This window comes from Leptonychotes weddellii, chromosome 10, assembly GCF_054177405.1.
Source record: "Leptonychotes weddellii isolate Sample4059 chromosome 10, ASM5417740v2, whole genome shotgun sequence".
In the NCBI taxonomy this organism is placed as follows: Eukaryota; Metazoa; Chordata; class Mammalia; order Carnivora; family Phocidae; genus Leptonychotes; species Leptonychotes weddellii.
Window position 1 is genome coordinate 42871756 of NC_138378.1, and position 13437 is coordinate 42885192.

Here is a 13437-nt window from a genome sequence, read left to right on the forward strand (position 1 = left end):
TAGGCTTCACATAGTCTTTCGTAGTAGTCCCCGGGGGACTCCCCTGGTTGTTGAGTGACCCAGGATACCTTAGTCATGTTCATGGGGTTTTTAGCTCCTGCCCTGATTCCCCAGAGGAAGGCCTCCTGGTACCAGTGGATGTGGGCCTGTCCCTCAGTTGTGGTGAAGTCCCATGCTGGGTGCTCTTCAGGTGCAGCCGTATTAGCCCAGGCAGCAGGGTTGATGACTCCCGCTGGTGCGTGCTCTTCTAGGTACTGTCATGGACTTTTCATTATTCTCCTCCTTTCCTCTGTGTTAAACAGGGTGCGGAGTAACTGTTGGCAGTCTTGCCAGGTTAGCCGATGAGTCTGGAAGAGGGATTCTATGAGGTCTACCATAGCCTGTGGTTTCTTAGAGTAGGATGGGGTGTTATATTTCCACTTGAGGAGGTCGGTGGTGGAGAAGGGCTGATAATACATCATGGAACGGCCGGATTGGACCGTCCCGTCTTTATCCCGCCTCTCGGGTTCCTGCATCTCTCGTACTGGCATTTGGAGGGTGCTTGCGCCTGGCCTGGGGCACAGCCTGGCTGCTAGTCCTGGAGAAAGTGGATCTGGGCCTCAGGGCGCCAGTGGATCCTCTGAGCCTGGGGGTGCCGGTGGATCCTCTGGGCCTGGGGGCGCCAGTGAAACCGACGGCGGCAGAGTGTCTGGAGCTGAAAGGCCAGGTGTAGACGGTCTTGGGGTTACGTACCGTGGGGGCAGGATCAGTTCATCCTCGGGATCTCCAGCTAGGATTTGTGGAGACTGGGGCTTTTGCTGATTTTCTTTAGGTTGCTTGGATGAGGCGATTAAGACCCTGGCCTATCCCTGCTTATTGCAAGTGAATCGCACCCAGTGGGGGGAAGGGGCTGAGCACTTCCTAGCCAGGAGTCAATGTACGGAAACTGGCCAGGGTGTCCTGGTTCTCCTGTTACGACTTGCCATACTCGACGAATCGTTGGGACATCCAACGTCCCTTCTGAAGGCCACCAGACATTAAAGGTGGGCCATTCCAATTCACATAGAGTTCTCAACTTGCCGGGGTTCATCCTGACTCCATAGCCTCCCGAAAACCCCTTCTTGAAATTTTTGATCATGGTCTCTAGAACTGTAGGTTTACTCTGATCTGACCCCACGGTGATGTTCACATGTGCGGTGACGCAGAGACAGACAAGGGGAGGGTGCTTCATATGGTGAGGAGACCAATCAGATGCCCATCTGGCTGTCCCGAAGGAGCTTAGGTGAGGCTTAGCCGTAGCGGTCTCAGCATTGTGACTTACGATCGGATGCCTCCATAGACCATATGCCGTTCACCACGGAATCGCAGACAGGCCCACTCAGACTCCATAGGCTTCTGGGGACCTTAAGGGTGCCGCCCGTGGAGTCATAGAATCAGTCCGACTGAGCAAGCCGGGTCGGACTGCACATTCACACTCCAGAAGTTATTACATTCCCTCCCTGGGAATCCCTTCCTGTGAGACCTCTAAGAGGTCTCTGGGAGGTGATCAGGGTCCCCTTCCACCCCCGATGGGTGGGTCTATCTATGTCCTGGGGCCCCAGGCCTTACCGGAATCCGACATCAGGACCAGGTCCTCACCTGCCAAGTCTCCTTGAGTCCAGCGGGAACAGTGGAGCGGGGCCGGCCTGAGGCAACCGGGGCGGGAGAGTGGCGAAAATTAGGCGGGCACGCCTTCTCCATTAGGATCCCTCCTTCTGTCACCACCCTGCCGTTGCCCCCAAACCAGTGGCAACAATGGGCTTGCGCGGTTGGGTTTCCCGGTCAGGGAACCAAATGTTACGGAACCTGAACTGGATCGCCCGACGGAAGAACCAAGTGGCACCCGGAGATCTTGGAGGATAGGAGGTTTATTTAATGCTGGCGGGCTCAGAGGAGAGTGGTCTCCAAATGTCTGAGCCCCGAGCACAAACAAAGGGGCAATTTATACACTTCTACTTCCCCATACTTGGCACTTTTGGCAAGTGCGCGAAGCAGGGCAGGGAGAAGAACCCAGATTGGTGCGCGCGGGAAGCAGAGCAGGGAGAAGAACCCGGAAGAGCCCCGGAGCAGGGGCTGGGACTCCCTTGCTGGCTCCATCGGCCATCTTAGGACACAGGTTTTTCCTTATCAAAAGGATTTGGAAAATGTGAGAAGGCAAGAGTAGATGGGGGCAGACAGCCACGTCTCATGGTAGGAAACGGGCCCCACTCTTCCTTGATGTTGTGCCGTGCTGCTCAAGAAACCTGCCCGTTTCCTCCTCTTGGATCTCCTCATACCAGCCAGATGTTCTTTCACCCCTGGTGGAGCCAGCAGGACCTCCCCTAAGTCTGGGACCAGCCCCCTGTGGGTCTCTCTGCCCATGGGTCTGAGCCATCTCCAGCAGACAGGAGCAAGTCAGAGGCCAGGTAGGGACAGGCAGCCAGGTGAGGGGGGACAAGGGGCCCTTCCCCAGCCTCAGAGACACAGGCTGCTCTCTATTGGATCCCCAGGCCTGGTGACCTGGATCTGCCCACAAAATAGCTGCTCTCACACCTCCCAGCTGATCCTCCACCCGCACCCACAAGGGAGAAGTGGACCAAAGCCAATTCCACCCTCCATTTCTTACACATCCAGCTAGTGACTCAGCATGCAAGAGTCTGACTCATGCCAGCTCCTCTGCATCCTGTCAGCTGCCACTTTTCATGGGCATTCTGATTGCATGGGATCCCCAGAATTTCTCTGCTAACTCCAGGCAAGTGGGAGCATGTGTACTTCTTGTGGCAGAGGCAATTCCTGGGGCCCACACCCAGAGATCCCAACTCCACTGGTCTAGGGTAGGGCCAAGGAATCTGCATTTCTACAGGTGCCCTCAGACAGCACTACCATAAAACATAACACCCACGGGATCATCCGCACACCCACTCCAACGATGTGACTCCCATGAACATCTTACCACAGATCAGTGCTGCCCGGCATTGGACTTGGAGTCATAAAAGACTCCAGAACATCCTGTTCTTAGTAGCCATGAGCAGCTTTCAGCCTCTGCTGGGCAAGTAACTGACCTGACCCTCATTAGCCACCGGTAACTTACAAAAGCCTGTAAAATGCTCTGAACATCTTCCACTTTCATGGTTGTGAAGCACTCCAAGAACATGTTTGTATATGCTCATCACTAGCATGGGGGTCCCCAGAAAATGTCAACATTTGGGTCAAAGAACATTGATAATTGCACATGATACCCAAATGTCACTTCATTAGCTAACCTGGTGCAAAGCAAGTCAGTCACAACAACAAATTAATGAGTGAGTCTAATTAAAAGGCTTGCTTACCAATATCCCCACAGTGCACATGGCTCAGACTGTGTTTCCCGCACACACAGGCTGCCACCCAGCCCTCCAGGGTCACCTGGTGGGGAGACCTTCCATTTACTACCTGTCTTTCCAATTCCCCAAGGTTGGTCCTAATTGTAGAAGAGCTTTGATTTCCCCCCATCTCATGACATTTGACATTTTTAACTTTACAAGTATTAGAACCATAAAATGTGAGGCAGAATATAATTGATGTGTCCTGACACATTATTGTCATCCAGTGAAGATTTCAAGAAAAATCTCTCCCAAATCTTAGCCTTGAAGGGATCAGCAAGAATCATCCAGATCCTCTCTCCCACCCTTATTATATTTAGGCAGGACAAGAGACCCTATTCCCAGGACCAAGTGGACAGTGCATTTGCCCTTGGTGTTGACAATCCTCATCCTCCATGCTTCCAGTTCCTTTTATTTTAACTTCTTCCAGAAGGTACCATGGATGACTCACTCCTGTGCATCCACATCACTTTAGAAGACCTTGGTCCAGGTTTCTTCTGTTGGCTTAAGGCAGTTTGGTTTGGTTTTGGTTTGGTGTGGTCTGGTTTTTGTTGGGTTGGGTTGGGTTGGGTTGGGTTAGGTTGGGTTGGGTTCGGTTGAGTTGGCTTTTTTGCATCCAGGAAGAAAAGTGAGAGGATTGGGTCAGTCTTTGAAGTCTCTCTATCTTCTGTTTTCCTTCCTACTTTGACCTTAGTCTTTTGAAATTAAATATTATAAAAATTAACTAAGAATCTACACCAGAAGAAGGAGGAGGTGGGAGAAGGAGAAGGAGATGGGAGGAGGAGGAGGGAGGTGGGGGAAGGAAGAGGAGAAGAAGAGGAGGAGGAGGAGGTGGGGGGAGGATGAGGAGAAGGACAGGAGGAGCACTTTGTCCCCTCCCCCCTGCCCTGGGGCCTTCCCTGAACCCCAGGACTTCTCCAAGGCCCCAGACCTCTGCCCTGAAGTCCCCATCCCCTGACCCAGACATGAAGCCACTCTTCCTGGCTAGAAGGGTCTCTACCTTGTTCCCTGTGGCACCCCTAGACCCAGCAAAATGCCAGCTCAGGGTGGGGGAAACTCATCAGGGTTTTGATCCCCTCTAACTACCATCAAGCCCACTGCCTTTGTAAGGACAGTGGGAAAACACAAGAATAAAAATTAGACAGGAAGAAGTTATTCATATTAAAATAAATATATTCAACTCTGTGTGTCAAAGACCCTTTCTTTCCACAGACATTTTAGCCATATGTATGTATTTGAACATATGAACTAGCCAACACGGATGCCCTTGACCCACAAACCAGCACATCGCTGATCGGGCATCACCAAATCACTGCTACATGGGGCTGAGGCCCGCCCGGTGCTTATCTGGAGTCAAAGCAGACAGAGAGAAGTGGGGATACCACGAAGGGCTGGGGAAGAATGTGACCGCCCCAATAGAGGGTCTGAAAACAGGGGCCACCATCTGCTCTCACACTCCCCCTCACTGCAGCTGCACACCCTGAGAGCACAGGACTCTGCCAGGTGACCCCAAGATGGAGAGGGTCCCAGATCCCATCCAGCAGGAGCTTTGTTATCCACTGTCATCTCCACACCGCTCACTCCTGTCCACCCACTGGGGCCTCATCCGCCGCAGCAAGAGGAATGCTCACCCTCCCTTAGTTCTCTGGGCCTGAGCAGACCCAGAGGGCTCTCCATGTGGCCAAAAATAGTGCTTCTGTCTTCAGGCTACCCTTGACCAAGGGAGGGCTGGGGAGGACTCCAGAAGTGTGGAGGGAGCAGCCCCAACTCCTGGGAGGCACCCTCCCTTTCACCTCTTCTGTGAGTTTGATACTTCTTATAAAGCAATGTAACAAAGTTACAAGGAGCAAAAGAAGAATGAGTATGCATCTCTCTGCCCTAGTCCTTCACTAAGGTAGACAAACCATCCTTGGCCCCAGCCAAGGAGGCCTGGACTGCCCTGTGCTCTGTCCATGTGGTTTGCCAGCTGTAAGGGAATCCTACCGCAATAACAGTCCTGAAGCCTAGCACTGATCCACCAAAGGTGCTTTATGTTACTTGGGCATACAGAAGGCCACTTGGCTATGAAACATGGCCACCGAAATCCTGGCTCTCCTGAGTGTTCTCACAGTTCAGCAAGTGGCTTTTCAGTGGATTCCTTCCTTCTGTGAACTCTTCCACAGATGTCCACTGTATGGAACAGGAGGAGCGAGTGTCCCGTGTCACCGTGAGGAGGGGTCTGGAATTCTCCTCGTGCCTTCCTCCCTCCAGAAGCCCTTCCGGCGGCACCACAGTGAAAGCCACTGGCACACAGGGCCTCTGTCCTGCAAAGCCAGGGACATGTTGTCACCCATGTCACCTGACAGGCGCCTGTTTTCCGGAGGCTGGAGGTGGACAACCCACCTGTGTTTCCTAACCCTGGCGAGGGCAGCACTTACCTGGCATCTGGAGTAACTCCGGAGGACTCTGACAGGAAGGCTCCTAGACCTAAAGTCACTGAAGGGCACAGCTGGGCCCTGGTTCCTCCGCCACGAGGCTGCCTGTGGGCCCCAAATCCCCCACAGCTGGGGTTCATCTTCGTAGACACCTGGCATCTCCCCTCCACCGGCCCCACATGTATGAGGCACAGCAAACTTTTTACATGACACTGGGACCAAAACCCATCTTCCCTTATGGCTTCAGTACATTAGTCAGAATAAACAAAGTTCACTGCATTTGCACTTCTCATAAGGAAGCCTACCTCTAGAATGAGGGCTTTTGCTTTTTTGCCAACTATCAGGGAATTGAATCAAGCCTTAAGTCTACAGGCTCAGCAGCCCTGGAGACCCAGTGGATGAGGTCTACGAGGGAAGGATTTTTCTCTCCCCAAAATATAAAAGCACACATCCAGGGGCTCCTGGGTGGCTCAGTCATTGGGCATCTGCCTTCAGTTCAGGTCAGGATCCTAGGGTCCTGGGATCGAACCTGAATCGGGCTCCAGGCTCAGCGGGAAACCTGCTTCTCCCTCCGCCACTCCTGCTTGTGTTCCCTCTCTCACTGTGTCTCTCTCCGTCAAATACATAAATAAAATCTTTAATAAAAAACAAAAGCACACGTCCATGCATCTATTTGCTGAAAGATGGTGTCCCACTAACAACTCCTGCATCTGAAGGCGTTTGCTAATGTGCATCCAATGAAGAAAGATTTCCCTTTCCTCGCTGTGTTCAGACTTTCAATGCATTCAATACAGGAAGCCTAATTATGTGCATTTGATGAATGCCTGGGCCAGTCAACTCCATGGGTGCAGACTTGTAATCAATGGTGGCATCGAGACCAGGACGTGCAGTGTCACGGGGACTGAGTCCAGCCCCTTGGCAACACTGGTGATGGAAGAACAGAGGGAAGGCTTGGCCTGCTGTACCTGACAGACCCCAGAGAGCCCTGCCCAGGCCAACCAGCCCTGGGTCTCAATGTAGACTTGCCTGCAGCCACATCAAGCAGGGGAAGAGCCATAGATCAGAAAATGGGGGCCTACGTGAGGATTCCTCTCCTTGGCTTGCTCATCTGCAAAATGGGACCAAAGGAGGAAGTCACCCACTCTGTTTATGGAGCACCTGCATTGTTCTGCTGGCTGCGGAATCAGCAGTAAAGAAGACAGGATCATCTCTAAGCCTACACTTCAGTGCTCTGTCCCCCAGGGACAACTGACCAGCCCTACACTTTTGAAAGCTCTTCCAAAATGATCTGTAACCAGAGGGATGATATCATTTTTGAGACCAGGACACTTTTGTGCAAGAGAAAACATTGCTGTTACTAATAACCCCAGAAGAGTGGGCATGTACAGGGGCTGTCTCAAGCAAACCCAATGTCCATCTGCTTGTTTTTAAGATGTCAGAAAGCCTCAAAAGCCCTCCACTCCTTTTCTGCCTGACTTATGATATGGTGCAAAAGTTTTAATCCCACAATCTGAAGTGAGGCTTACAAAGCAAATACCCCAGGGAGAGGTAGGAAGTGGATCTCAATTCAAGCTGCTGCATCACATTGTAATTGGCAGGGTCTGGGGTCACAGGATGGGAAAAGGGGAGGGGTGAGACCAGAGGGAGAAATCCTGCACAGAGTTGAACCCAGGTCTGTTGACAAACCCAGGTCAGCACCCTGCACCCATCCGTGTACCCATGTGTGCAAGGAAGCCCCTCTTACCTCCCAAAGGGTTTGGCTCTCGAGCTCAGAGCAGCGTGGCCGGCCATCAAGCATGAGGAATTGGGGTCAGTCCCTCCTTCCAAATACACTGACATCTGAGCTCAGCGAGCGAGGCCTTGCTTCCCACCATCCTCAGGCCCCTGGAACTCGCAGCTCTTGGGGTGGCCTTTGGACCAGAGGCGAGCAGGAGAAGCCGAGAGGTCACTGGTAGCAGACAATGCTTCCCCAGCTGCCAGGTAAGCTTTGATCCCTGTAAGCTTTGAAAAATAGAAGTACACAACGAAGAAATAAGTCACATTAACGTCATGAGCAGGTACTCGTGCTATGCATCAACTGAGGTTGAGCAGCGTCTAACAACACTCTTTCGTAGGACTAAGAACTACCTGGCCACCCAGACTCTGTCCTGTTGGCTATGCTATGGACATCCTCAGTGAGACAGAGCCCAGGGAATTGAAGTAAAGTAAAAGAGCCTTTCAAGTGACCTCCAGAATCCTCTGGCTCGGGAAAGGAAACATTACTATTACTGTTGCCATCATTGTTGCTGTCATTGCCCTTGTGATCCTACATGTGCCTCAGCCACGGTCATGGCCTGTGCCGGACATCACACCTCCAGTGGTTCATTTGGGTGGGAATAGGAAAGCCTAGCCGTTCTGACCCAACCCAGGGCAACTGTGAGGGGCCCTTCCAGCTCCAGAGCTCCTGTGGGATTGGCCGTCACTGGGCTCCATCCCGGCTCTAGGCCACCTCCCTGCATTCTGTGGGTGCTGATCCTAAAAGCATGGCTCAGTACCACCCCCGCATCCCAACCGCCATCCTAGAGTCGACTTCCTGGGAACTGAATGTGCATCGGGCAGCACTCCATAAATTATTTGTTGACTAATTATACTCTCCATTGGAAGGGGGCATGGGGTGTGTGTGTGTGTGTGCATGTGTGCATGCATGTGTCTCTGTGTGCATGCGAGTGAGTATGTTGTGCATGCATGTGCACATATATGTGTGTAGGAGTGTGTGCACGCTTGCTGTCTAATCCCCTTGTCTGGCCAAGTGGGGGGCTCCATACAGAAGGAATTGGTAAACACCTCATAGCGCAAGAACTTTCTCGTCTCATTTATCCTGGAAATCTCATGGCTTCAGGAATGAATGTAAAGATTTTGAGTATGAAGAAGGTACCCACCTCCTAGGAATCATCAGTTGCAATAAACCTGCAGCCTCTTACATCTTGTTTCAAAATGGCTAATTCCTGCTGCAGCCAGCCTGACCTGAGACAGGCAATTTCACAACACACTCTGGCTGGAAATTGATGTGCAGATTGATCAAGGAACATCATTTCTTGAATTAAGCCTTGTGGAAATAAAAGTGGCCTGTCAAAGCCCAACTTATTACAAATTCCAGAGAAGTTACAGACACTAAGTGGTAGATTCATCTTGGGGCTCCAGGCAGATCTTAGGAAAAAGGGGATTTTCTTGGGCAGACTTCTTCCCAGCAAACACAAGCTCATAGGTTCTCTGGGGAAGGCTGTTAGGGTCCTGAAAGAGGAGCTGATCCTGGAGAAACGGATGGCTACCCTGCTTTCGCAGACACCAGACGACACCGGCTGGGGAGAGTGGGAGCCTCACCTCCCCACAGGATCACCCCATCTCTAGAGAAGCTTCCCTCAGGGGCAGCCCTGGACCTCTCACAAGCAGACAGAGTCTTGTCTCAGGCGGTGCCCATTGCCCCAGCCAACCAATGCCATCAGTGTGGCCAATCAGCCTAGAGTGTCCTCAGGAAGTACAGGGTCCATCTGGGGAAACACACAGTGGGAAGCAAAGCAGGCAAGTTGGCTTGGGAGCGGTGGGGCTGGAGAGGAACATGTCTCAGATAGGATTCCTGCAAATGATGCCGTCCAGTGAAGGGTAGGAGCAATGCAGTGCAGCCACGCAAAGGCACATGGTGGCTGGGGGGGTCGGCGGTGGGGGGTGGGCATCAAGGACGCTGTTTGGAATTTAGAAGTCTAGGGAGCATTTGTGGAAGAATCAGCCTACAGAGGGGACAGGCAGCAGAGGACCTGGGCCCTGGGCAGGCTCATGGTCCTTCACTGGGTACTCCTCCATCCAATGCCTGCTTATCCTCATGTCACTCAGCAGGTGGAACAACAGCAGGAGCCTCTGTGCCTCCCAGCCAATGAGCATCAGTCTGCTGCCTGTAACATGCTGTTACCTGTTGGGTGGCTTACTCCAAGTGGTCTCTCTGTCTACCACCAACATTTTATTTTCCTTGGGGAATGCTTTTATTTGCAGCAGATAGCACAATTGTTTAAAAAAGAAGCAAACATAAGATGAATTTCATGGTTAAAATACACTCTGGGTGTTAAGCACAAGTTTTACCAAGGTAAAAGATTAGCCCTCCAGGTTATTCCTGCTAAAACCAATGACATCTATTTATCATTCTCAGGAACCTGCCATTTGGTCAGGGCATGGTAGGGTAGCTCATCTCTGCTCCATGCAGTGTCAGCCAGAGAAACTCAGTATGGGTGAAGAGATTACTTTCGAGGTGTTGCACTCACCATCCTCTGGGAGCCCATGCAGGGCTGAGGGGCCTCAGCTCTCTTCAGGGTGCTGGTGCTTGGGCTTCCTCACAGCATGGCAGCTGGGATCCACAAGCAAATGTCCATGGAGGAATGCATGCCAATTGTATGATTTATCCTTAACTCATTGTATCCCTTCCTCCAGAGTCTATTTGTTGCAGCCATCACAAAGGCCTTCAGAGACCAAAGGAAGGGGATATATATTCAACCTCCTGATGGGGATGTACAAGATTCTAGAAAAGTGTATGTGGTAAAAGATATCACTGTGGCCATATATGGAAAATACAACCTGCCACATGAGCATCAAGAGAGTGTACAAAGTTCTATCCACCAATGGAGCCATTCTAAAGACCCCAATAATCCTCCACACCTCATTATCATTCATATCTGTCCTCCCCACCATCCTGTGCCATCTGTGACCCTAAAACACTTCAATGTTGAGCTTAAGAAATACATGACAGTGTCAGTGTTGCATTTCCATAGGGATGATGCTAAATGCACCCTGGAGTGCTACTGGATTCACACATGTCCAAAAATAACACTCCCACCTTCTTTGCCATAGGGTGGACCAACTAAACAGGGTGGAGCTCGTGTCAGGCAGGAATGCTTTGGCAGTCAGCACTTGAAAACTAGTCTAATAGATTAAAAATAGGAATGTATTGGCTCATGTAACAAGACATCTGGACATGGGCAGTTGCTGGTGTTGGTTCAGCTGCACAAGGATGTCTATCTTTTTCCCACTCTTCATGTGCTGTTTTGTCTCCTCCTATTCATTGCTTCATAGCCCCAAAATGGCTGTCACCACTCCAGGCATCATGGCCACATGAGCTAGCCAGGGCAGCAAGATTCCTTCTCTCAGCTTCTCTTACCTTTTATCAGGAAGCAAAAACATTTCCCAGCAGCCATCAGTACCAACTGATGAATATCTTAAGACTCATTGGCCAAGAGGACATGTGATATAATGAGCACTGGGTGTTATATTCAACTAATGAATCACTGAACATTGTATCAAAAAAAAAACTTCTTCCCTCCAAAAAAAATTAAAAATAAAAAAGACTCATTGGCCAGAAATGGATCTCCCCCAGCTTTGAGGGAAGCTGGCTAAGTGAGGATTCAGGAAGATGATGTGGTACTGCCTTGGAGGGTCAGACCAGCCATGGTCACCCCTTGGGGCCAGGCACTTAGCTTCATGGCTCAAAAGTGGGGTTTGCTCAGCAAGGAAGAAATGGGGGCATGACTCCTGCAAAACCAACCACTGAAGTATTTGAGCTGTACAAAGAGAGTCCATGGAATTTAAGGAAGAGGAGAACATATATACCACTTTTGAGATTACAGAAAAAAGCATTTACTAAAATTTTTTAAAGATCCAAAATAAGCTGTTATCAAAAAGACCAGAGATAACCAAGTGCTAGTGAGGATGTGAAGAAAAGGAAACTCTTATGTGCTATCGGTACGAATGCCCACTGGCATAGCCACTATGGAAAGAGCATGGAGGAGCCTCAAAAAATTAAGAATAGAACTACCATATGATCCAGCAATTCCATTTCTGGGTATATATCCAAAGAAATTGAAATTAGGATCCCAAATGGATATCAGTACCCCCATGTTCATTGCAGCATTATTTACAACAGCCAAGACATAGACACAACCTAAGTGTCCATCAGTGAGTGGATGAATGGATAAAGATATGAGATAGATAGATAGATAGATAATATTATTCAGTCATGAGAGAGAAGAAAATCCTGCCACTTACATATTATCTTGAGGGCATTATGCTAAGTGAGGTAAGTCAGGTAAATACTGCATGAAATCACTTATACATGGAGTCTAAAAAAGCTGAACTTGTAGAAACAGAGTAGAATGGTGTTTACCTGGGGCTGGGGGATGAGGGAAATAGGGAGATGTTGGTTGAAGGGTATAAACTTCCAGTAACAATGCAAATAAGTTCTGAGGATGCAATGTACAACATGGTAACTATAGCTAATAATACTGTATTATATACTTGAATGTAACTAAGAAAAGAGATCTTAAATGTTCTCGTCATAAAAAAAGAAATGGTAATTATGTAACAGGATGGAGATGTTAACTAATGCTATGGTAGTAATAATTTTGCAATATATAAGTGTATCAAATCAACACATTGTACTCTTTGGACTTACACAATGTTACATGTCAATCATATCAATAAAGCTGGAAAAAATTAAAATTAAAAATACTTAAAACCTTGGGGAACCTGGGTGGTTCAGTCAGTTGAGCATCTGAGTTGATTTCAGTTCAGGTCATGAGATCAAGCTCCATGTAGGTCACCACACTCAGCAAGAAGTCTGCTTGAGATTCTCTCTCTCCCTCCCCCTCTGCCCTTCCCCCCTCCCAACTAAATAAATAAATCTTTTTTAAAAAAATACTTAAAAACAAAAATAAAATTAAAAAGCAAAATGAATGAACATTATGCTTATTATACCTTTGAATCTTAAGCCTTCCAGGCTGCCTTGTATGTCCAATTAGGATCTGTTTCTCTTTCTTTTGAGCATTAAGTTATTCCGTGTGTTATACTTGGTACCCAATCTAAAGAAATGGATGTAAATATGAGCCTTCTCTTTTCCCACAAATGATATGTTTACTCACGTGTCCCTGGTGTGTGCACTGAAGGAACCAACAACATCCCCATTCATGGTACACTGTGATACAGTGAGCTCGTGATGCAGGCAGGAGGAAGTGCTGCAGACCCATTGCCACCCCACTTGAATGGCCAGTCCAGCAGAGCCCCCTGCAAACACAGATGACAGAAGTCCTAGGCTTTGGGAAATCCGGATCATTTAATGCTGCTACACCCCACCAGGGGTCCAGATGGAAAAAGCCTGAGAGGCATTCAGTAGGAAAGAAGCCCCTGGGAAGTTTGTCATGGTGTAATTGGGAGGAAATCCCAGTTTTAAAAAAAGGAAGGGAAAGAGGATGTCAGTAACCAATATCAAGGAGGTGTTGTGAACTTCATTTTCATAGAAAGTTTGAAAGTTAAGCCCATCTCTGACTAGCAGGGTGGCAAAGGAAACCAAGCCCTCAGTAGAAGGCCAGTGTTTGGTCACAGCACAAAAGAGGCAGGAGGATCCTATGAAAAGCTGGTGATGTAACAAAGCACGTTCAGAATGTCACAGGGGCTCCCTAGGACTTGGAGATGTTTTAGGCTAGAATGCGGAAAGGTTTTATTTCATCTTAAATATATATATATATATATATATATATATATATATATATATATATATATATACACACACACATACACAACACACATATATATACACACACACTTACGTATATACATACGTATGCACACACATATATATACACACACATATA

General features: G+C 49.1%; 1 long non-coding RNA gene across 1 annotated transcript in view; it reads right to left on the bottom strand.

Annotated features, from left to right (window-relative positions):
- LOC145723854 (uncharacterized) overlaps positions 1-7791 on the bottom strand; it is a 13426-nt gene extending 5635 nt beyond the window's left edge. The window contains exons 1-2 of the long non-coding RNA XR_014149182.1: positions 7518-7791; positions 1618-1664 (exon numbers count right to left, since the gene is read on the bottom strand). This is a non-coding gene — a long non-coding RNA (uncharacterized LOC145723854). The remainder of the gene's footprint in view (positions 1-1617; positions 1665-7517) is intronic.
- Between the last annotated feature and the right edge of the window lie 5646 nt (positions 7792-13437).